Raw genomic sequence first — 26661 nt, 5'->3', positions numbered from 1 at the left:
ACCACACTGAAACAGTCGACTAAACCAGGTTTCGATCAATATTTTTGAGGATAACGCATGTTAGGTCTAGGTTAGGCCTGGGATTTTCACTCATCAGACTAATACCTTCGCATTCTTCACATACTTGTTGAACGGATCCTGTGTTTTTTCTGGTTTGGATCACGTAGTAACGTGGTACCACGCTGAAACAGTCAATTAAACCTGGTTTCGATCAATATTTTAGAGGATAACGCAAGTTAGGTCTGGGATAGGTCTGGGATTCGCCCTCATCAGGCTCATACTTTCGCGTTTTTCACATACTTGTTGAACTGATCCTGGGTTTTTTCTGGTTTGGATCACGTAGTATTGTGGGAGCACACTGAAACAATCAATTAAACCTGGTCTTGATAAATATTTTAGAGGACAACGCATGTTAGGTCTGGGTTAGGTCTAGGATTTGCCCTCGTCAGGCTCATACTTTCGCATATTTCCCATACTTCATGGCTAGATCCTGGGCTATTTCTGGATTGGATCACGTAGTAATGTGGTACCACACTGAAACAGTCAATTACACCTGGTTTCGATGAATATTTTAGTGGATAACGCAAGTTAGGTCTGGGATAGGTCTGGGATTTGCCCTCATCAGGCTCATACTTTCGCGTTTTTCACATACTTGTTGAACAGATCCTGGGTTTTTTCTGGTTTGGATCACGTAGTAGTGTGGTACCACACTGAAACAGTCCATTAAACCTGGTTTGGATCAATATTTTAGAGGATAACGCATGTTAGGTCTAGGTTAGGTCTGGGATTTTCACTCATCAGACTCATACTTTCGCATTCTTCACATACTTGTTGAACGGATCCTGGGTTTTTTCTGGTTTGGATCACGTAGTAATGTGGGACCACACTGAAACAATCAATTAAATCCGGTCTTGATATATATTTTTGAGGATAACGCATGTTAGGTCTGGGATAGGTCTGGGATTTGCCCTCATCAGACTCATACTTTCGCACACTTCACATACCCGTTGAACAGATCCTGGGATATTTTCTGGATTGGATCACATAGTAATGTGGTACCACACTGAAACAGTCGATTAAACCAGATTTCGATCAATATTTTTGAGGATAACGCATGTTAGGTCTAGGTTAGGCTGGGGTTTTTCACTCATCAGACTCATACTTTCGCATTCTTCACATACTTGTTGAACGGATCCTGGGTTTTTACTGGTTTGGATCACGTATTAATGTGGTACCACACTGAATCATTCAATTCGACCTGGTCTTGATAAATATTTTAGAGGATAACGCATGTTAGGTCTGGGTTAGGTCTAGGATTTGCCCTCATCAGGCTCATACTTTCGCATATTTCTCATACTTCATGGCTAGATCCTGGGCTATTTCTGGATTGTATCACGTAGTAATGTGGTACCACACTGAAACAGTCAATTAAAACTGGTTTCCATCAATATCTTAGAGGACAACGCAAGTTAGGTCTGGGATAGGTCTGGGATTTGCCCTCATCAGGCTCATACTTTCGCGTTTTTCACATACTTGTTGAACAGATCCTGGGTTTTTTCTGGTTTGGATCACATAGTAGTGTGGTACCACACTGAAACAGTCCATTAAACCTGGTTTGGATCAATATTTTAGAGGATAACGCATGCTAGGTCTAGGTTAGGTCTGGGATTTTCACTCATCACACTCATACTTTCGCATTCTTCACATACTTGTTGAACGGATCCTGGGTTTTTTCTGGTTTGGATCACGTAGTAATGTGGGACCACACTGAAACAATCAATTAAATCCGGTCTTGATATATATTTTAGAGGATAACGCATGTTAGGTCTGGGATAGGTCTGGGATTTGCCCTCATCAGACTCATACTTTCGCACACTTCACATACCCGTTGAACAGATCCTGGGATATTTTCTGGTTTGGATCACATAGTAATGTGGTACCACACTGAAACAGTCGATTAAACCAGATTTCGGTCAATATTTTTGAGGATAACGCATGTTAGGTCTAGGTTAGGCCGGGGTTTTTCACTCATCAGACTCATACTTTCGCATTCTTCACATACTTGTTGAACGGATCCTGGGTTTTTACTGGTTTGGATCACGTATTAATGTGGTACCACACTGAATCATTCAATTCAACCTGGTCTTGATAAATATTTTAGAGGATAACGCATGTTAGGTCTGGGATAGGTCTGGGATTTGCCCTCATCAGACTCATACTTTCGCACACTTCACATACCCGTTGAACAGATCCTGGGATATTTTCTGGTTTGGATCACATAGTAATGTGGTACCACACTGAAACAGTCGATTAAACCAGATTTCGATCAATATTTTTGAGGATAACGCATGTTAGGTCTAGGTTAGGCCGGGGTTTTTCACTCATCAGACTCATACTTTCGCATTCTTCACATACTTGTTGAACGGATCCTGGGTTTTTACTGGTTTGGATCACGTATTAATGTGGTACCACACTGAATCATTCAATTCAACCTGGTCTTGATAAATATTTTAGAGGATAACGCATGTTAGGTCTGGGTTAGGTCTAGGATTTGCCCTCATCAAGCTCATACTTTCGCATATTTCTCATACTTCATGGCTAGATCCTGGGCTATTTCTGGATTGGATCACGTAGTAATGTGGTACCACACTGAAACAGTCAATTAAAACTGGTTTCCATCAATATCTTAGAGGACAACGCAAGTTAGGTCTGGGATAGGTCTGGGATTTGCCCTCATCAGGCTCATACTTTCGCGTTTTTCACATACTTGTTGAACAGATCCTGGGTTTTTTCTGGTTTGGATCACGTAGTAGTGTGGCACCACACTGAAACAGTCCATTAAATCCGGTCTTGATATATATTTTAGAGGATAACGCATGTTAGATCTGGGATAGGTCTGGGATTTGCCCTCATCAGACTCATACTTTCGCACACTTCACATACCCGTTGAACAGATCCTGGGATATTTTCTGGTTTGGATCACATAGTAATGTGGTACCACACTGAAACAGTCGATTAAACCAGATTTCGATCAATATTTTTGAGGATAACGCATGTTAGGTCTAGGTTAGGCCGGGGTTTTTCACTCATCAGACTCATTCTTTCGCATTCTTCACATACTTGTTGAACGGATCCTGGGTTTTTACTGGTTTGGATCACGTATTAATGTGGTACCACACTGAATCATTCAATTCAACCTGGTCTTGATAAATATTTTAGAGGATAACGCATGTTAGGTCTGGGTTAGGTCTAGGATTTGCCCTCATCAGGCTCATACTTTCGCATATTTCTCATACTTCATGGCTGGAACCTGGGCTATTTCTGGATTGGATCACGTAGTAATGTGGTACCACACTGAAACAGTCAATTAAACCTGGTTTTGATCAACATTTTGGAGAATAATTCATGTTAGGTCTAGGTTAGGTCTGGGATTTGCTCTCATCAGGCTCATTCTTTCGCATATATCTCTTACTTGATGGCTAGATCCTGGGCTTTTTCTGGATTGCGTCACGTAGTAATGAAGTACAACACTGAAACAGTCAATTAAACCAGGTTTCCATCAATATTTTAGAGGACAACGCATGTTAGGTCTAGGTTAGGCCTGAGATTTGCCCTCATCAGGGTCATACTTTCGCAGTTTTAGCATACATGTTGACCTGATCGAGGGTTTTTTCTGCTTTGGATCACGTAGTAAAGTGGTACCACACTGAGACAGTCCATAAAACCTGGTTTGGATCAATATTTTAGAGGATAACGCATGTTAGGTTTGGGTTAGGTCTAGGATTTGCCCTCATCAGGCTCATACTTTCGCATATTTCTCATACTTCATGGCTAGATTCTGGGCTGTTTCTGGATTGTATCACGTAGCAATGTGGTACCACGCTGAAACAGTCAATTACACCTGGTTTCGATGAATATTTTAGAGGATAACGCAAGTTAGATCTGGGATAGGTCTGGGATTCGCCCTCATCAGGCTCATACTTTCGCGTTTTTCACATACTTGTTGAACAGATCCTGGGTTTTTTCTGGTTTGGGTCACGTAGTAATGTGGTACCACACTGAAACAGTCGAATAAACGAGGTTTCGATCAATATTTTTCAGGATAACGCATGTTAGGTCTAGGTTAGGCCTGGGATTTTCACTCATCAGACTCATACTTTCGCATTCTTCGCATACTTGTTGAACGGATCCTGGGTTTTTTCTGGTTTGGATCACGTAGTAATGTGGTTCCACACTGAAACAGTCAAATAAACCTGGTTGCGATTAATATTTTAGAGGATAACGCCGGTTATGTCTGGGTTAGGTCTGGGATTTGCCCTCATCAGGCTCGTACTTTCGCATTATTCGCATACTTGTTGGCCAGGTCCAGGGCTTTTTCTAGTTTCGATCACGTAGTAATGTGGGACCACACTGAAACAATCAATTAAACCTGGTCTTGATAAATATTTTAGAGGACAACGCATGTTAGGTCTGGGTTAGGTCTGGGATTTGCCCTCATCAGGCTCAGACTTTCGCATATTTCTCATACTTCATGGCTAGATCCTGGGCTATTTCTGGATTGGATCACGTAGTAATGTGGTACCACACAGAAACAGTCAATTAAACCTGGTTTTGATCAATATTTTAGAGAACAATTCATGTTAGGTCTAGGTTAGGTCTGGGATTTGCCCTCATCAGGCTCATACTTTCGCATATTTCTCATACTTCATGGCTAGACCCTGGGCTTTTTCTGGATTGCATCACGTAGTAATGAAGTACAACACTGAAACAGTCAATTAAACCTGGTTTCCATCAATATTTTGGAGGACAACGCATGTTAGGTCTAGGTTAGGCCTGGGATTTGCCCTCATCAGGGTCATACTTTCGCAGTTTTAACATGCATGTTGACCAGAACGAGGGTTTTTTCTGCTTTGGATCACGTAGTAAAGTGGTACCACAACTAACCCTGACCATTAATCCTGGGTTGGGTCAATATTTTAGAGGATAACGCATGTTAGGTTTGGGTTAGGTCTAGGATTTGCCCTCATCAGGCTCGTACTTTCGCATATTTCTCATACTTCATGGCTAGATCCTGGGCTGTTTCTGGATTGTATCACGTAGTAATGTGGTACCACGCTGAAACAGTCAATTAAATCTGGTTTCGATCAATATTTTAGAGGATAACGCAAGTTAGGTCTGGGATAGGTCTGGGATTCGCCCTCATCAGGCTCATACTTTCGCGTTTTTCATATACTTGTTGAACTGATCCTGGGTTTTTTCTGTTTTGGATCACGTAGCAATGTGGTACCACGCTGAAACAGTTAATTAAACCTGGTTTCGATGAATATTTTAGAGGATATCGCAAGTTAGATCTGGGATAGGTCTGGGATTCGCCCTCATCAGGCTCATACTTTCGCGTTTTTCACATACTTGTTGAACGGATCCTGGGTATTTTCTGGTTTGGATCACGTAGTAATGTGGGACCACACTGAAACAATCAATTAAACCTGGTCTTAATAAATATTTTAGAGGATAACGCATGTTAGGTCTGGGATAGGTCTGTGATTTGCCCTCATCAGACTCATACTTTCGCACACTTCACATACTCGTTGAACGAATCCTGGGTTATTCTCTGGTTTGGATCACATAGTAATGTGGTACCACACTGAAACAGTCGATTAAACCTGATTTCGATCAATATTTTAGAGGATAACGCAAGTTAGGTCTGGGTTAGGTCTGGTATTCGCCCTCATCAGGCTCATACTTTCGCATATTTCTCATACTTGATGGCTAGATCCTGGGCTTTTTCTGGATTGCATCACGTAGTAATGAAGTACAACACTGAAACAGTCAATTAAACCTGGATTCCATCAATATGTTAGAGGACAACGCATGTTAGGTCTAGGTTAGGCCTGGGATTTGCCCTCATCAGGGTCATACTTTCGCAGTTTTAAGATACATGTTGACCTGATCGAGGGTTTTTTCTGCTTTGGATCACGTAGTAAAGTGGTACCACACTGAAACAGTTCATTAAACCTGGTTTGAATCAATATTTTAGAGGATAACGCATGTTAGGTCTAGGTTAGCCCTGGGATTTTCACTCATCAGACTCATACTTTCGCATTCTTTACATACTTGTTGAACAGATCCTGGGTTTTTTCTGGTTTGGTTCACGTAGTAATGTGGTACCACACTGAAACATTCAATTAAACCTGGTCTTGATAAATATTTTAGAGGGTAACGCATGTTAGGTTTGGGTTAGGTCTAGGATTTGCCCTCAACAGGCTCATACTTTCGCATATTTCTCATACTTCATGGCTAGATCCTGGGCTGTTTCACGATTGTATCACGTAGTAATGTGGTACCACACTGAAACAGTCAATTAAACCTGGTTTTGATCAATATTTTAGAGAATAATTCATGTTAGGTCTAGGTTAGGTCTGGGATTTGCTCTCATCAGGCTCATTCTTTCGCATATTTCTCATACTTGATGGCTAGTTCCTGGGCTTTTTCTGGATTGCATCACGTAGTAATGAAGTACAACACTGAAACAGTCAATTAAACCTGGTTTCCATCAATATCTTAGAGGACAACGCAAGTTAGGTCTGGGATTGGTCTGGGATTTGCCCTCATCAGGCTCATACTTTCGCGTTTTTCACATACTTGTTGAACAGATCCTGGGTTTTTTCTGGTTTAGATCACGTAGTAGTGTGGTGCCACACTGAAACAGTCAAATAAACCTGGTTCCGAATAGTATTTTAGAGGATAACGCAGGTTACGTCTGGGTTAGTTCTGGTGTTTGCAATGATCTGGCACATACTTTCGCGTTTTTCGCATACTTGTTGGGCAGATCCTCGGTTTTTTCTGGTTTGGATCCCGTAGTAATGAGGTCCCACACCGATGCAGTCAATTCAACCTGGTGGCGATTAATATTTTAGAGGATAACGCCGGTTATGTCTGTGTTAGGTCTGGGATTTGCCCTCATCTGGCTCGTACTTTCGCATTTTTCGCCTACTTGTTGGCTAGATCCTGGCCTTTTTCTGGCTTGGACAACGTAGTATTGTGGTATCACACTGAAACTGGCAATTAAACCTGGTTGCGATTAATACTATGGAGGATAACGCCGGTTATGTCTCGGTTAGGTCTGGGATTTGCCCTCATCTGGCGCGTACCTTCGCATTTTTCGCCTACTTGTTGACAAGATCCTAGGCTTTTTCTGGTTTGGATCACGTAGAAATGCGGTACCACACCGAAGCAGTCAATTAAACCTGGTGGCGATTAATATTTTAGAGGATAACGCCGGTTTTGTCTCGGGTAGGTCTGGGATTTTCCCTCATCTGACTCGTAATTTCGCATTTTTCGCGTACTTGTGGCAAGATCCTGGGCTTTTTCTGGTTTGGACCAGGTAGTAATGCGGTACCACACCGTAACAGTCAATTAAACCTGGTTCCGAATAGTATTCTAGAGGATAATGCAGGTTACGTCTGGGTTAGTTCTGGTATTCGCAATCATCTGGCTCATACTTTCGCGTTTTTCGCACACTTGTTGGCCAGATCCTGGGTTTTTTCTGGTTTGGATCCCGTAGTAATGAGGTTCCATACCGAAACAGGCAATTAAACCTGGTGGTGATTAATATTTTAGAGGATAACGCCGGTTATGTCTCGGTTGGGTCTGGGATTTTCCCTCATCTGGCTCGTAATTTCGCATTTTTCGCATACTTGTGGGCCAGATCCTGGCCTTTTTCATGCTTGGACCTCGTAGTAATGTGGTACCACACTGAAACAGTCAAATAAACATGGTTCCGATTAATATTTTACAGGACAACGCCGGCTATGTCTGGGTTAGGTCTGGTATTTGCCCTCATCTGGCTCATACTTTCGCGTTTTTCTCATACTTGTTGGCCAGATCCTGGCCTTTTTCTGGCTTGGACCACGCAGTAATGTGGTATCGCACTGAAACAGTCAATTAAACCTGGTTGCGATTAATTTTTTGGCGGATAACGCTGGTTATGTTTGGGTTAGTTCCGGTACTTGCAACCATCTGGCTCATACTTTTGCATTTCTCGCATACTTGGTGACCATATCTTGGCCTTTTTCCGGCTTGGACCAAGTAGTAATGTGGGACCACACTCAGACAGTCAATTAAACCTGGTTGCGATTAATATTTTAGAGGATAGCGCCGGTTATTTCTCGGTTAGGTCTGGGATTTGCCCTCTTCTGTCTCGTACTTTCGCGTTTTTCGCATACTTGTTGGGCAGATCCTGGGTTTTTTCTGGTTTGGATCCCGTAGTAATTAGGTTCCACACCGAAGCAGTCAATTCAACCTGGTGGCGATTATTATTTTAGAGGATAACGCCGGTTATGTCTCGGTTAGGTCTGGGATTTGACCTCATCTGGCTCATACTTTCGCATTTCTCGCATACTTGTTGGCCAGATCCAGGGCTTTCTCTGGTTTGTATCCCGTCGTAATGTGGTTCCACACCGAAACAGTCAATTAAACCCAGTTGCGATTAATATTTTAGAGGATAACACCGGTTATGTCTGTGTTAGGCCTGGGATTTGCCCTCATCTGGCTCGTACTTTCGCATTTCTCGCATACTTGTTGGCCAGATCCTGGGCTTTTTCTGGTTTAGATCACGTAGTAATGTGGTTCCACACCGAAACAGTCAATTAAACCTGGTTGCGATTAATATTTTAGACGATAACGCCGGTCATGTCTGTGTTAGGTCTGGGATTTGCCCTCATCTGGCTCGTACTTTCGCATTTCTCGCATACTTGTTGGCCAGATCCTGGGCTTTTTCTGGTTTAGATCACGTAGTAATGTGGTTCCACACCGAAACAGTCAATTAAACCTGGTTGCGATTAATATTTTAGACGATAACGCCGGTTATGTCACGGTCAGGTCTGGGATTTGCCGTCATCTGGCTCGAATTTTCGCATTTCTCGCATACTTGTTGGCCAGATCCTGGGCTTTTTCATGCTTGGACCACGTAGTAATGTGGTACCACACTGAAACAGTCAAATAAACCTGGTTCCGATTAATATTTTACAGGATAACGCCGGCTATGTCTCGGTTAGGTCAGGGATTTTCCCTCATCTGGCTCGTACCTTTGCATTTTTCGCGTATTTGTTGGCCAGATCCTGGGCTTCTTCTGGTTTGGACCACGTAGTAATGTGGTGCCACACTGAAACAGTCAAATAAACCTGGTTCCGATCCATATTTTACAGGATAACGCCGGTTATGTCACGGTCAGGTCTGGGATTTGCCCTCATCTGGCTCGTACTTTCGCATTTCTCGCATACTTGTTGGCCAGATCCTGGGCTTTTTCTGGTTTAGATCACGTAGTAATGTGGTACCACACTGAAACAGTCAGTAAAAGCTGGTTCCGAATAGTATTTTAGAGGATAACGCTGGTTATGTCTGGTTTAGTTCTGGTATTTGCAATCTTCTGGCTCATACTTTCGCGTTTTTCGCACACTTGTTGGCCAGATCCTTGGTTTTTTCTGGTTTGGATCCCGTAGTAATGAGTTTCCATACCGAAACAGTCAATTAAACCTGGTGGTGATTAATATTTTAGAGGATGACGCCGGTTATGTCACGGTTGGATCTGGGATTTTCCCTCATCTGGCTCGTAATTTCGCATTTTTCGCATACTTGTGGGCCAGATCCTGGCCTTTTTCATGCTTGGACCACGTAGTAATGCGGTACCACACTGAAACAGTCAAATAAACATGGTTCCGATCAATATTTTACAGGATAACGCCGGCTATGTCTGGGTTAGGTGTGGTATTTGCCCTCATCTGGCTCATACTTTCGCGTTTTTCGCATACATCTTGGCAAGATCCTGGCCTTTTTCTGGTTTGGATCACGTAGTAATGCGGTACCACACCGAAGCAGTCAATTAAACCTGGTTGCGATTATTATTTTAGAGGATAACGCCGGTTAGGTCTGGGTTAGGTCTGGGATTTGCCCTCATCTGGCTCGTACTTTCGCATTTTTCGCATACTTGTTGGCCAGATCCTGGCCTTTTTCTGGTTTGGATCACGTAGTAATGCGGTACGACACCGAAACAGTCAATTAAACCTGGTTGCGATTAATATTTTAGAGGATAACGCCGGTTATGTCACGGTTAGGTCTGGGATTCGCCGTCATCTGGCTCGTATTTTCGCATTTTTCGCCTACTTGTTGGCAGGATCCTGGGCTTTTTCATGCTTGGATCACGTAGTAATGTGGTACCACACTGAAACAGTCAATAAAAGCTGGTTCCGATTAGTATTTTAGAGAATAATTCATGTTAGGTCTAGGTTAGGTCTGGAATTTGTTCTCATCAGGCTCGCACATTCGCATTTTTCGCATACTTGTTGACAAGATCCTGGGCTTTTTCTGGTTTAGATCATGTAGTAATGTGGCTCCACACCGAAACAGTCAATTAAACCTGGTTGCGACTAATATTTTAGAGGATAACGCAAGTTAGGTCTGGGATAGGTCTGGTATTCGCCCTCATCAGGCTCATACTTTCGCATATTTCTCATACTTGATGGCTAGATCCTGGGCTTTTTCTGGATTGCATCACGTAGTAATGAAGTACAACACTGAAACAGTCAATTAAACCTGGATTCCATCAATATGTTAGAGGACAACGCATGTTAGGTCTAGGTTAGGCCTGGGATTTGCCCTCATCAGGGTCATACTTTCGCAGTTTTAAGATACATGTTGACCTGATCGAGGGTTTTTTCTGCTTTGGATCACGTAGTAAAGTGGTACCACACTGAAACAGTTCATTAAACCTGGTTTGAATCAATATTTTAGAGGATAACGCATGTTAGGTCTAGGTTAGCCCTGGGATTTTCACTCATCAGACTCATACTTTCGCATTCTTTACATACTTGTTGAACAGATCCTGGGTTTTTTCTGGTTTGGTTCACGTAGTAATGTGGTACCACACTGAAACATTCAATTAAACCTGGTCTTGATAAATATTTTAGAGGGTAACGCATGTTAGGTTTGGGTTAGGTCTAGGATTTGCCCTCAACAGGCTCATACTTTCGCATATTTCTCATACTTCATGGCTAGATCCTGGGCTGTTTCAGGATTGTATCACGTAGTAATGTGGTACCACACTGAAACAGTCAATTAAACCTGGTTTTGATCAATATTTTAGAGAATAATTCATGTTAGGTCTAGGTTAGGTCTGGGATTTGCTCTCATCAGGCTCATTCTTTCGCATATTTCTCATACTTGATGGCTAGTTCCTGGGCTTTTTCTGGATTGCATCACGTAGTAATGAAGTACAACACTGAAACAGTCAATTAAACCTGGTTTCCATCAATATCTTAGAGGACAACGCAAGTTAGGTCTGGGATTGGTCTGGGATTTGCCCTCATCAGGCTCATACTTTCGCGTTTTTCACATACTTGTTGAACAGATCCTGGGTTTTTTCTGGTTTAGATCACGTAGTAGTGTGGTGCCACACTGAAACAGTCAAATAAACCTGGTTCCGAATAGTATTTTAGAGGATAACGCAGGTTACGTCTGGGTTAGTTCTGGTGTTTGCAATGATCTGGCACATACTTTCGCGTTTTTCGCATACTTGTTGGGCAGATCCTCGGTTTTTTCTGGTTTGGATCCCGTAGTAATGAGGTCCCACACCGATGCAGTCAATTCAACCTGGTGGCGATTAATATTTTAGAGGATAACGCCGGTTATGTCTGTGTTAGGTCTGGGATTTGCCCTCATCTGGCTCGTACTTTCGCATTTTTCGCCTACTTGTTGGCTAGATCCTGGCCTTTTTCTGGCTTGGACAACGTAGTATTGTGGTATCACACTGAAACTGGCAATTAAACCTGGTTGCGATTACTACTATGGAGGATAACGCCGGTTATGTCTCGGTTAGGTCTGGGATTTGCCCTCATCTGGCGCGTACCTTCGCATTTTTCGCCTACTTGTTGACAAGATCCTAGGCTTTTTCTGGTTTGGATCACGTAGAAATGCGGTACCACACCGAAGCAGTCAATTAAACCTGGTGGCGATTAATATTTTAGAGGATAACGCCGGTTTTGTCTCGGGTAGGTCTGGGATTTTCCCTCATCTGACTCGTAATTTCGCATTTTTCGCGTACTTGTGGCAAGATCCTGGGCTTTTTCTGGTTTGGACCAGGTAGTAATGCGGTACCACACCGTAACAGTCAATTAAACCTGGTTCCGAATAGTATTCTAGAGGATAATGCAGGTTACGTCTGGGTTAGTTCTGGTATTCGCAATCATCTGGCTCATACTTTCGCGTTTTTCGCACACTTGTTGGCCAGATCCTGGGTTTTTTCTGGTTTGGATCCCGTAGTAATGAGGTTCCATACCGAAACAGGCAATTAAACCTGGTGGTGATTAATATTTTAGAGGATAACGCCGGTTATGTCTCGGTTGGGTCTGGGATTTTCCCTCATCTGGCTCGTAATTTCGCATTTTTCGCATACTTGTGGGCCAGATCCTGGCCTTTTTCATGCTTGGACCTCGTAATAATGTGGTACCACACTGAAACAGTCAAATAAACATGGTTCCGATTAATATTTTACAGGACAACGCCGGCTATGTCTGGGTTAGGTCTGGTATTTGCCCTCATCTGGCTCATACTTTCGCGTTTTTCTCATACTTGTTGGCCAGATCCTGGCCTTTTTCTGGCTTGGACCACGCAGTAATGTGGTATCGCACTGAAACAGTCAATTAAACCTGGTTGCGATTAATATTTTAGAGGATAGCGCCGGTTATTTCTCGGTTAGGTCTGGGATTTGCCCTCTTCTGTCTCGTACTTTCGCGTTTTTCGCATACTTGTTGGGCAGATCCTGGGTTTTTTCTGGTTTGGATCCCGTAGTAATTAGGTTCCACACCGAAGCAGTCAATTCAACCTGGTGGCGATTATTATTTTAGAGGATAACGCCGGTTATGTCTCGGTTAGGTCTGGGATTTGACCTCATCTGGCTCATACTTTCGCATTTCTCGCATACTTGTTGGCCAGATCCAGGGCTTTCTCTGGTTTGTATCCCGTCGTAATGTGGTTCCACACCGAAACAGTCAATTAAACCCAGTTGCGATTAATATTTTAGAGGATAACACCGGTTATGTCTGTGTTAGGCCTGGGATTTGCCCTCATCTGGCTCGTACTTTCGCATTTCTCGCATACTTGTTGGCCAGATCCTGGGCTTTTTCTGGTTTAGATCACGTAGTAATGTGGTTCCACACCGAAACAGTCAATTAAACCTGGTTGCGATTAATATTTTAGACGATAACGCCGGTCATGTCTGTGTTAGGTCTGGGATTTGCCCTCATCTGGCTCGTACTTTCGCATTTCTCGCATACTTGTTGGCCAGATCCTGGGCTTTTTCTGGTTTAGATCACGTAGTAATGTGGTTCCACACCGAAACAGTCAATTAAACCTGGTTGCGATTAATATTTTAGACGATAACGCCGGTTATGTCACGGTCAGGTCTGGGATTTGCCGTCATCTGGCTCGAATTTTCGCATTTCTCGCATACTTGTTGGCCAGATCCTGGGCTTTTTCATGCTTGGACCACGTAGTAATGTGGTACCACACTGAAACAGTCAAATAAACCTGGTTCCGATTAATATTTTACAGGATAACGCCGGCTATGTCTCGGTTAGGTCAGGGATTTTCCCTCATCTGGCTCGTACCTTTGCATTTTTCGCGTATTTGTTGGCCAGATCCTGGGCTTCTTCTGGTTTGGACCACGTAGTAATGTGGTGCCACACTGAAACAGTCAAATAAACCTGGTTCCGATCCATATTTTACAGGATAACGCCGGTTATGTCACGGTCAGGTCTGGGATTTGCCCTCATCTGGCTCGTACTTTCGCATTTCTCGCATACTTGTTGGCCAGATCCTGGGCTTTTTCTGGTTTAGATCACGTAGTAATGTGGTACCACACTGAAACAGTCAGTAAAAGCTGGTTCCGAATAGTATTTTAGAGGATAACGCTGGTTATGTCTGGTTTAGTTCTGGTATTTGCAATCTTCTGGCTCATACTTTCGCGTTTTTCGCACACTTGTTGGCCAGATCCTTGGTTTTTTCTGGTTTGGATCCCGTAGTAATGAGTTTCCATACCGAAACAGTCAATTAAACCTGGTGGTGATTAATATTTTAGAGGATGACGCCGGTTATGTCACGGTTGGATCTGGGATTTTCCCTCATCTGGCTCGTAATTTCGCATTTTTCGCATACTTGTGGGCCAGATCCTGGCCTTTTTCATGCTTGGACCACGTAGTAATGCGGTACCACACTGAAACAGTCAAATAAACATGGTTCCGATCAATATTTTACAGGATAACGCCGGCTATGTCTGGGTTAGGTGTGGTATTTGCCCTCATCTGGCTCATACTTTCGCGTTTTTCGCATACATCTTGGCAAGATCCTGGCCTTTTTCTGGTTTGGATCACGTAGTAATGCGGTACCACACCGAAGCAGTCAATTAAACCTGGTTGCGATTATTATTTTAGAGGATAACGCCGGTTAGGTCTGGGTTAGGTCTGGGATTTGCCCTCATCTGGCTCGTACTTTCGCATTTTTCGCATACTTGTTGGCCAGATCCTGGCCTTTTTCTGGTTTGGATCACGTAGTAATGCGGTACGACACCGAAACAGTCAATTAAACCTGGTTGCGATTAATATTTTAGAGGATAACGCCGGTTATGTCACGGTTAGGTCTGGGATTCGCCGTCATCTGGCTCGTATTTTCGCATTTTTCGCCTACTTGTTGGCAGGATCCTGGGCTTTTTCATGCTTGGATCACGTAGTAATGTGGTACCACACTGAAACAGTCAATAAAAGCTGGTTCCGATTAGTATTTTAGAGAATAATTCATGTTAGGTCTAGGTTAGGTCTGGAATTTGTTCTCATCAGGCTCGCACATTCGCATTTTTCGCATACTTGTTGACAAGATCCTGGGCTTTTTCTGGTTTAGATCATGTAGTAATGTGGCTCCACACCGAAACAGTCAATTAAACCTGGTTGCGACTAATATTTTAGAGGATAACGCCGGTTATGTCTGGGTTAGGTCTGGGATTTGAGTCATCTGGCTCGAATTTTCGCATTTTTCTCATACTTGTTGGCCAGATCCTGGCCTTTTTCTGGCTTGGACCACGCAGTAATGTGGTCTCACACTGAAACAGTCAATTAAACCTGGTTGCGATTAATTTTTTCGAGGATAACGCTGGTTATGTTTGGGTTAGTTCCGGTACTTGCAACCATCTGGCTCATACTTTCGCATTTCTCGCATACTTGGTGACCAGATCCTGGCCTTTTTCTGGCTTGGACCAAGTAGTAATGTGGGACCACACTCAGACAGTCAATTAAACCTGGTTGCGATTAATATTTTAGAGGATAGCGCCGGTTATTTCTCGGTTAGGTCTGGGATTTGCCCTCATCTGTCTCGTACTTTCGCATATTTCTCATAACTGATGGCCAGATCCTGGGCTTTTTCTGGTTTGGATCACGTAGTAATGAGGTACCACACTGAAACAGTCCATTGAACCTGGTTTCGATCAATATATTAGAGGATAACGCATGTTATGTCTAGGTTAGGCCTGGGATTTGCCCCCATCAGATTCATACTTTCGCATTCTTCACATACATGTTGGCCAGATCCTGGGTTTATTCTAGTTTGGATCACGTAGTAATGTGGCACCACACTGAAACAGTCCATTAAACCTGGTTTCGATCAATATTTTAGAGGATAACGCATGTTAGGTCTAGGTTAGGCCAGGGATTTGCCACATCAGGGTCATACTTTCACATTTTTCGCATACATGATGGCCATATCCTGGGTTTTTTCTTGTTTGGATCACGTAGTAATGTGGTACCACACTGAAACAGTCGATTAAACCTGGTTTCGATGAGTATCTTAGATGATTAGGCATGTTAGGTCTATGTTAGGCCTGGGATTTGCCCCCATCAGATTCATACTTTCGCATTCTTCACATACTTTTTGAACAGATCCTGGGTTTATTCTAGTTTGGATCACGTAGTAATGTGGAACCACACAGAAACAGTCGACTAAACCTTGTATCGATCAATATTTTTGAGGATAACGCATGTTAGGTCTAGGTTAGGTCTAGGATTTGCCCCCATCAGTCTCATACTTTCGCATTCTTCACATACATCTAGAACAGATCCTGGGTTTTTTCTTGTTTCGATCACGTAGTAATGTGGTACCACACTGAAACAGTCGATTAAACCTGGTTGCGATTAATATTTTAGAGGATAACGCCGGTTATGTCTGGGTTAGTTCTGGGATTTACCCTCATCTGGCTAGTACTTTCGCATTTTTCGCATACTTGTTGGCCAGATCCTGGGCTTTTTCTCGTTTGGATAACGTAGTAATGTGGTACCACACCGAAACAGTCAATTAAACCAGGTTGCGATTAATATTTTAGAGGATAACGCTGGTTATGTCTGGTTGAGTTCTGGTATTTGCAATCATCTGGCTCATACTTTCGCGTTTTTCGCACACTTGTTGGCCAGATCCTTGGTTTTTTCTGGTTTGGATCCCGTAGTAATGAGGTTCCATACCGAAACAGTCAATTAAACCTGGTGGTGATTAATATTTTAGAGGATAACGCCGGTTATGTCACGGTTAGGTCTGGGATTTTCCCTCATCTGGCTCGTAATTTCGCATTTTTCGCATACTTGTTGGCCAGATCCTGGGCTTTTTCTCGTTTGGATAACGTAGTAATGTGGTACCACACCGAAACAGTCAATTAAACCAGGCTGCGATTAATATTTTAGAGGATAACGCCGGTTATGTCTGGGTTAGTTCTGGTATTTGCAATCATCTGGCTCATACTTTCGCGTTTTTCGCATACTTCTTGGCCAGATCCAGGGTTCTTTCTGGTGTGGATCCCGTAATACTGACGCTCCACACCGAAACAGTCAATTAAACCTGGTTGCGATTAATATTTTGGAGGATAACGCTGGTTATGTCAGGGTTAGTTCTGGTATTTGCAATCATCTGTCTCATACGTTCGCAATTTTCGCATACTTGTTGGCCAGATCCCGGGCTTTTTCTGGTTTGGATCACGTAGTAATGTGGTACCACACTGAAACAGTCAATAAAAGCTGGTTCCGATTAGTATTTTAGAGGATAACGCTGGTTATGTCACGGTCAGGTCTGGGATTTGCAGTCATCTGGCTCGTAATTTCGCATTTTTCGCATACTTGTTGGCCAGATCCTGGCCTTTTTCATGCTTGGACCACGTAGTAATGTGGTACCATACTGAAACATTCACATAAACCTGGTTCCGATTAATATTTTACAGGATAACGCCGGCTATGTCTCGGTTAGGGCTGGGATTTTCCCTCATCTGGCTCGTACCTCCGCATTTTTCGCATACTTCTTGGCAAGATCCTCGGCTTTTTCTGGTTTGGATCACGTAGTAATGCGGTACCACACCGAAGCAGTCAATTCAACCTGGTGGCGATTAATATTTTAGAGGATAACGCCGGTTATGTCTCCGTTAGGTTTGGGATTTTCCCTCATCTGGCACGTAATTTCGCATTTTTCGCATACTTGTGGCAAGATCCTGGGCTTTTTCTGGTTTGGATCAGGTAGTAATGCGGTACCACACCTTAACAGTCAATTAAACCTGGTTCCGAATAGTATTTTAGAGGATAACGCAGGTTACGTCTGGGTTAGTTCTGGTATTTGCAATCATCTGGCACATACTTTCGCGTTTTTCGCATACTTGTTGGGCAGATCCTGGGTTTTTTCTGGTTTGGATCCCGTAGTAATGAGGTTCCACACCGAAGCGGTCAATTCAACCTGGTGGCGATTAATATTTTAGAGGATAACGCCGGTTATGTCTCGGTTAGGTCTGGGATTTGACCCCATCTGGGTCATACTTTCGCATTTCTCGCATACTTGTTGGCCAGATCCAGGGCTTTTTCTGGTTTGTATCCCGTCGTAATGTGGTTCCACACCGAAACAGTCAATTAAACCCGGTTGCGATTAATATTTTAGTGGATAACGCCGGTTATGTCTGGGTTAGGTCTGGGATATGCCCTCATCTGGCTCGTACTTTCGCATTTCTCGCATACTTGTTGGCCAGATCCTGGGCTTTTTCTGGTTTAGAACACGTAGTAATGTGGTTCCACACCGAAACAGTCAATTAAACCTGGTTGCGATTAATATTTTAGACGATAACGCCGGTTATGTCACTGTCAGGTCTGGGATTAGCCGTCATCAGGCTCGAATTTTCGCATTTCTCGCATACTTGTTGGCCAGATCCTGGGCTTTTTCTGGTTTGGATTCGTAGTAATGTGGTACCACACCGAAACAGTCAATAAAAGCTGGTTCCGATTAGTATTTTAGAGGATAACGCCGGCTATGTCTCGGTTAGGTCTGGGATTTTCCCTCATCTGGCTCGAACCTTCGCATTTTTCGCCTATTTGTTGGCAAGATCCTGGGCTTTTTCTGGTTTAGAACACGTAGTAATGTGGTTCCACACCGAAACAGTCAATTAAACCTGGTTGCGATTAATATTTTAGACGATAACGCCGGTTATGTCACTGTCAGGTATGGTATTTGCAATCATCTGGCTCGTACCTTCGCATTTTTCGCCTACTTGTTGGCAATATCCTGGGCTTTTTCATGCTTGGACCACGTAGTAATGTGGTACCACACTGAAGCAGTCAAATAAACCTGGTTCCGATTAATGTTTTACAGGATAACGCCGGCTATGTCTCGGTTAGGTCTGGGATTTTCCCTCATCTGGCTCGTACCTTCGCATTTTTCGCCTATTTGTTGGCAAGATCCTGGGCTTTTTCTGGTTTGGGCCACGTAGTAATGTGGTGCCACACTGTAACAGTCAAATAAACCTGGTTCCGATCAATATTTTACAGGATAACGCCGGCTATGTCTGGGTTAGGTCTGGTATTTGCCATTATCTGGCTCGTACTTTCGCATTTTTCGCTTACTTGATGGCAAGATCCTGGGCTTTTTCTGGTTTGGACCGCGTAGTAATGTGGTGCCACACTGAAACGGTCAAATAAACCTGGTTCCGATCAATATTTTACAGGATAACGCCGGCAATGTCTGGGTTAGGTCTGGTATTTGCCATTATCTGGCTCGTACTTTCGCATTTTTCGCTTACATGTTGGCCAGATCCTGGCCTTTTTCCACGCCGAAACAGTCAATTAAACCTGGTTGCGATTAATATTTTAAAGGATAACGCCGGTTATGTCTGGGTTAGGTCTGGGATTTGCCCTCATCTGGCTGGTACTTTCGCATTTCTCACATACTTTTTGGCCAGATCCTGGGCTTTTTCTGGTTTGGATCACGTAGTAATGTGGTAACACACTGCAACAGTCAATAAAAGCAGGTTCAGATTAGTATTTCAGAGGATAACGCTGGTTATGTCAGGTTTAGTTCTGGTATTTGCAATCATCTGGCTCGTACCTTCGCATTTTTCGCCTACTTGTTGGCAGGATCCTGGGATTTTTCATGCTTGGATCACGTAGTAATGCGGTACCACACCGAAGCAGTCAATTAAACCTGGTTCCGAATAGTATTTTAGAGGATAACGCAGGTTACGTCTGGGTTAGTTCTGGTATTTGCAATCATCTGGCACATACTTTCGCGTTTTTCGCATACATCTTGGCCAGATCCAGGGTTCTTTCTGGTGTGGATCCCGTAATACTGACGCTCCACACCGAAACAGTCAATTAAACCTGGTTGCGATTAATATTTTGGAGGATAACGCTGGTTATGTCAGGGTTAGTTCTGGTATTTGCAATCATCTGTCTCATACGTTCGCAATTTTCGCATACTTGTTGGCCAGATCCCGGGCTTTTTTTGGTTTGGATCACGTAGTAATGTGGTACCACACTGAAACAGTCAATAAAAGCTGGTTCCGATTAGTATTTTAGAGGATAACGCTGGTTATGTCACGGTCAGGTCTGGGATTTGCAGTCATCTGGCTCGTAATTTCGCATTTTTCGCATACTTGTTGGCCAGATCCTGGCCTTTTTCATGATTGGACCACGTAGTAATGTGGTACCATACTGAAACATTCACATAAACCTGGTTCCGATTAATATTTTACAGGATAACGCCGGCTATGTCTCGGTTAGGGCTGGGATTTTCCCTCATCTGGCTCGTACCTCCGCATTTTTCGCATACTTCTTGGCAAGATCCTCGGCTTTTTCTGGTTTGGATCACGTAGTAATGCGGTACCACACCGAAGCAGTCAATTCAACCTGGTGGCGATTAATATTTTAGAGGATAACGCCGGTTATGTCTCCGTTAGGTTTGGGATTTTCCCTCATCTGGCACGTAATTTCGCATTTTTCGCATACTTGTGGCAAGATCCTGGGCTTTTTCTGGTTTGGATCAGGTAGTAATGCGGTACCACACCTTAACAGTCAATTAAACCTGGTTCCGAATAGTATTTTAGAGGATAACGCAGGTTACGTCTGGGTTAGTTCTGGTATTTGCAATCATCTGGCACATACTTTCGCGTTTTTCGCATACTTGTTGGGCAGATCCTGGGTTTTTTCTGGTTTGGATCCCGTAGTAATGAGGTTCCACACCGAAGCGGTCAATTCAACCTGGTGGCGATTAATATTTTAGAGGATAACGCCGGTTATGTCTCGGTTAGGTCTGGGATTTGACCCCATCTGGGTCATACTTTCGCATTTCTCGCATACTTGTTGGCCAGATCCAGGGCTTTTTCTGGTTTGTATCCCGTCGTAATGTGGTTCCACACCGAAACAGTCAATTAAACCCGGTTGCGATTAATATTTTAGTGGATAACGCCGGTTATGTCTGGGTTAGGTCTGGGATATGCCCTCATCTGGCTCGTACTTTCGCATTTCTCGCATACTTGTTGGCCAGATCCTGGGCTTTTTCTGGTTTAGAACACGTAGTAATGTGGTTCCACACCGAAACAGTCAATTAAACCTGGTTGCGATTAATATTTTAGACGATAACGCCGGTTATGTCACTGTCAGGTCTGGGATTTGCCGTCATCAGGCTCGAATTTTCGCATTTCTCGCATACTTGTTGGCCAGATCCTGGGCTTTTTCTGGTTTGGATTCGTAGTAATGTGGTACCACACCGAAACAGTCAATAAAAGCTGGTTCCGATTAGTATTTTAGAGGATAACGCCGGCTATGTCTCGGTTAGGTCTGGGATTTTCCCTCATCTGGCTCGAACCTTCGCATTTTTCGCCTATTTGTTGGCAAGATCCTGGGCTTTTTCTGGTTTAGAACACGTAGTAATGTGGTTCCACACCGAAACAGTCAATTAAACCTGGTTGCGATTAATATTTTAGACGATAACGCCGGTTATGTCACTGTCAGGTATGGTATTTGCAATCATCTGGCTCGTACCTTCGCATTTTTCGCCTACTTGTTGGCAATATCCTGGGCTTTTTCATGCTTGGACCACGTAGTAATGTGGTACCACACTGAAGCAGTCAAATAAACCTGGTTCCGATTAATGTTTTACAGGATAACGCCGGCTATGTCTCGGTTAGGTCTGGGATTTTCCCTCATCTGGCTCGTACCTTCGCATTTTTCGCCTATTTGTTGGCAAGATCCTGGGCTTTTTCTGGTTTGGGCCACGTAGTAATGTGGTGCCACACTGTAACAGTCAAATAAACCTGGTTCCGATCAATATTTTACAGGATAACGCCGGCTATGTCTGGGTTAGGTCTGGTATTTGCCATTATCTGGCTCGTACTTTCGCATTTTTCGCTTACTTGATGGCAAGATCCTGGGCTTTTTCTGGTTTGGACCGCGTAGTAATGTGGTGCCACACTGAAACGGTCAAATAAACCTGGTTCCGATCAATATTTTACAGGATAACGCCGGCAATGTCTGGGTTAGGACTGGTATTTGCCATTATCTGGCTCGTACTTTCGCATTTTTCGCTTACTTGTTGGCCAGATCCTGGCCTTTTTCCACGCCGAAACAGTCAATTAAACCTGGTTGCGATTAATATTTTAAAGGATAACGCCGGTTATGTCTGGGTTAGGTCTGGGATTTGCCCTCATCTGGCTGGTACTTTCGCATTTCTCACATACTTTTTGGCCAGATCCTGGGCTTTTTCTGGTTTGGATCACGTAGTAATGTGGTAACACACTGCAACAGTCAATAAAAGCAGGTTCAGATTAGTATTTCAGAGGATAACGCTGGTTATGTCAGGTTTAGTTCTGGTATTTGCAATCATCTGGCTCGTACCTTCGCATTTTTCGCCTACTTGTTGGCAGGATCCTGGGATTTTTCATGCTTGGATCACGTAGTAATGCGGTACCACACCGAAGCAGTCAATTAAACCTGGTTCCGAATAGTATTTTAGAGGATAACGCAGGTTACGTCTGGGTTAGTTCTGGTATTTGCAATCATCTGGCACATACTTTCGCGTTTTTCGCATACATGTTGGGCAGATCCTGGGTTTTTTCTGGTTTGGATCCCGTAGTAATGAGGCTCCACACCGAAGCAGTCAATTAAGCCTCGTTGCGATGAATATTTTAGAGGAGAACACTGGTTATGTCTCGGTTAGTTCTGGTATATGCAATCATCTGGCTCATACTTTCGCGTTTTTCGCATACATGTTGGCCAGATCCTGGCCTTTTTCTGGTTTGGATCACGTAGTAATGCGGTACGACACCGAAACAGTCAATTAAACCTGGTTGCGATTAATATTTTAGAGGATAACGCCGGTTATGTCACGGTTAGGTCTGGGATTTGCCGTCATCTGGCTCGTATTTTCGCATTTTTCGCCTACTTGTTGGCAGGATCCTGGGCTTTTTCATGCTTGGATCACGTAGTAATGTGGTACCACACTGAAACAGTCAATAAAAGCTGGTTCCGATTAGTATTTTAGAGAATAATTCATGTTAGGTCTAGGTTAGGTCTGGAATTTGTTCTCATCAGGCTCGCACATTCGCATTTTTCGCATACTTGTTGACACGATCCTGGGCTTTTTCTGGTTTAGATCATGTAGTAATGTGGCTCCACACCGAAACAGTCAATTAAACCTGGTTGCGACTAATATTTTAGAGGATAACGCCGGTTATGTCTGGGTTAGGTCTGGGATTTGAGTCATCTGGCTCGAATTTTCGCATTTTTCTCATACTTGTTGGCCAGATCCTGGACTTTTTCTGGCTTGGACCACGCAGTAATGTGGTCTCACACTGAAACAGTCAATTAAACCTGGTTGCGATTAATTTTTTCGAGGATAACGCTGGTTATGTTTGGGTTAGTTCCGGTACTTGCAACCATCTGGCTCATACTTTCGCATTTCTCGCATACTTGGTGACCAGATCCTGGCCTTTTTCTGGCTTGGACCAAGTAGTAATGTGGGACCACACTCAGACAGTCAATTAAACCTGGTTGCGATTAATATTTTAGAGGATAGCGCCGGTTATTTCTCGGTTAGGTCTGGGATTTGCCCTCATCTGTCTCGTACTTTCGCATATTTCTCATAACTGATGGCCAGATCCTGGGCTTTTTCTGGTTTGGATCACGTAGTAATGAGGTACCACACTGAAACAGTCCATTGAACCTGGTTTCGATCAATATATTAGAGGATAACGCATGTTATGTCTAGGTAGGGCCTGGGATTTGCCCACATCAGATTCATACCTTCGCATTCTTCACTTACTTGTTGAACAGATCCTGGGTTTTTCTGGTTTGGATGACGTAGTAATGTGGTACCACACTGAAACAGTCCATTAAACCGGGTTTCGATCAATATTTTAGAGGATAACGCATGTTAGGTCTAGGTTAGGCCCAGGGATTTGCCCACATCAGGGTCATACTTTCACATTTTTCGCATACATGATGGCCATATCCTGGGTTTTTTCTTGTTTGGATCACGTAGTAATGTGGTACCACACTGAAACAGTCGATTAAACCTGGTTTCGATCAATATCTTAGATGATTAGGCATGTTTGGTCTAGGTTAGGCCTGGGATTTGCCCCCATCAGATTCATACTTTCGCATTCTACACATACATGTTGGCCAGATCCTGGGTTTATTCTAGTTTGGATCACGTAGTAATGTGGCACCACACTGAAATAGTCCATTAAACCTGGTTTCGATCAATATTTTAGAGGATAACGCATGTTAGGTCTAGGTTAGGCCAGGGATTTGCCACATCAGGGTCATACTTTCACATTTTTCGCATACATGATGGCCATATCCTGGGTTTTTTCTTGTTTGGATCACGTAGTAATGTGGTACCACACTGAAACAGTCGATTAAACCTGGTTTCGATGAGTATCTTAGATGATTAGGCATGTTAGGTCTATGTTAGGCCTGGGATTTGCCCCCATCAGATTCATACTTTCGCATTCTTCACATACTTGTTGAACAGATCCTGGGTTTATTCTAGTTTGGATCACGTAGTAATGTGGAACCACACAGAAACAGTCGACTAAACCTTGTATCGATCAATATTTTTGAGGATAACGCATGTTAGGTCTAGGTTAGGTCTAGGATTTGCCCTCATCAGTCTCATACTTTCGCATTCTTCACATACATCTAGAACAGATCCTGGGTTTTTTCTTGTTTCGATCACGTAGTAATGTGGTACCACACTGAAACAGTCGATTAAACCTGGTTGCGATTAATATTTTAGAGGATAACGCCGGTTATGTCTCGGTTAGTTCTGGGATTTACCCTCATCTGGCTAGTACTTTCGCATTTTTCGCATACTTGTTGGCCAGATCCTGGGCTTTTTCTCGTTTGGATAACGTAGTAATGTGGTACCACACCGAAACAGTCAATTAAACCAGGTTGCGATTAATATTTTAGAGGATAACGCTGGTTATGTCTGGTTGAGTTCTGGTATTTGCAATCATCTGGCTCGTACTTTCGCATTTTTCGCTTACTTGTTGGCCAGATCCTTGGTTTTTTCTGGTTTGGATCCCGTAGTAATGAGGTTCGATACCGAAACAGTCAATTAAACCTGGTGGTGATTAATATTTTAGAGGATAACGCCGGTTATGTCACGGTTGGGTCTGGGATTTTCCCTCATCTGGCTCGTAATTTCGCATTTTTCGCATACTTGTTGGCCAGATCCTGGGCTTTTTCTTGTTTGGATAACGTAGTAATGTGGTACGACACCGAAACAGTCAATTAAACCAGGTTGCGATTAATATTTTAGAGGATAACGCTGGTTATGTCTGGTTGAGTTCTGGTATTTGCAATCATCTGGCTCATACTTTCGCGTTTTTCGCACACTTGTTGGCCAGATCCTTGGTTTTTTCTGGTTTGGATCCCGTAGTAATGAGGTTCCATACCGAAACAGTCAATTAAACCTGGTGGTGATTAATATTTTAGAGGATAACGCCGGTTATGTCACGGTTAGGTCTGGGATTTTCCCTCATCTGGCTCGTAATTTCGCATTTTTCGCATACTTGTTGGCCAGATCCTGGGCTTTTTCACGTTTGGATAACGTAGTAATGTGGTACCACACCGAAACAGTCAATTAAACCAGGCTGCGATTAATATTTTAGAGGATAACGCCGGTTATGTCTGGGTTAGTTCTGGTATTTGCAATCATCTGGCTCATACTTTCGCGTTTTTCGCATACTTCTTGGCCAGATCCAGGGTTCTTTCTGGTGTGGATCCCGTAATACTGACGCTCCACACCGAAACAGTCAATTAAACCTGGTTGCGATTAATATTTTGGAGGATAACGCTGGTTATGTCAGGGTTAGTTCTGGTATTTGCAATCATCTGTCTCATACGTTCGCAATTTTCGCATACTTGTTGGCCAGATCCCGGGCTTTTTCTGGTTTGGATCACGTAGTAATGTGGTACCACACTGAAACAGTCAATAAAAGCTGGTTCCGATTAGTATTTTAGAGGATAACGCTGGTTATGTCACGGTCAGGCCTGGGATTTGCAGTCATCTGGCTCGTAATTTCGCATTTTTCGCATACTTGTTGGCCAGATCCTGGCCTTTTTCATGATTGGACCACGTAGTAATGTGGTACCATACTGAAACATTCACATAAACCTGGTTCCGATTAATATTTTACAGGATAACGCCGGCTATGTCTCGGTTAGGGCTGGGATTTTCCCTCATCTGGCTCGTACCTCCGCATTTTTCGCATACTTGTTGGCAAGATCCTCGGCTTTTTCTGGTTTGGATCACGTAGTAATGCGGTACCACACCGAAGCAGTCAATTCAACCTGGTGGCGATTAATATTTTAGAGGATAACGCCGGTTATGTCTCCGTTAGGTTTGGGATTTTCCCTCATCTGGCACGTAATTTCGCATTTTTCGCATACTTGTGGCAAGATCCTGGGCTTTTTCTGGTTTGGATCAGGTAGTAATGCGGTACCACACCTTAACAGTCAATTAAACCTGGTTCCGAATAGTATTTTAGAGGATAACGCAGGTTACGTCTGGGTTAGTTCTGGTATTTGCAATCATCTGGCACATACTTTCGCGTTTTTCGCATACTTGTTGGGCAGATCCTGGGTTTTTTCTGGTTTGGATCCCGTAGTAATGAGGTTCCACACCGAAGCGGTCAATTCAACCTGGTGGCGATTAATATTTTAGAGGATAACGCCGGTTATGTCTCGGTTAGGTCTGGGATTTGACCTCATCTGGCTCATACTTTCGCATTTCTCGCATACTTGTTGGCCAGATCCAGGGCTT

The sequence above is a fragment of the Colletes latitarsis genome, unplaced genomic scaffold, assembly GCF_051014445.1.
Source record: "Colletes latitarsis isolate SP2378_abdomen unplaced genomic scaffold, iyColLati1 scaffold0013, whole genome shotgun sequence".
In the NCBI taxonomy this organism is placed as follows: Eukaryota; Metazoa; Arthropoda; class Insecta; order Hymenoptera; family Colletidae; genus Colletes; species Colletes latitarsis.
This window is presented reverse-complemented; position numbering follows the sequence as displayed.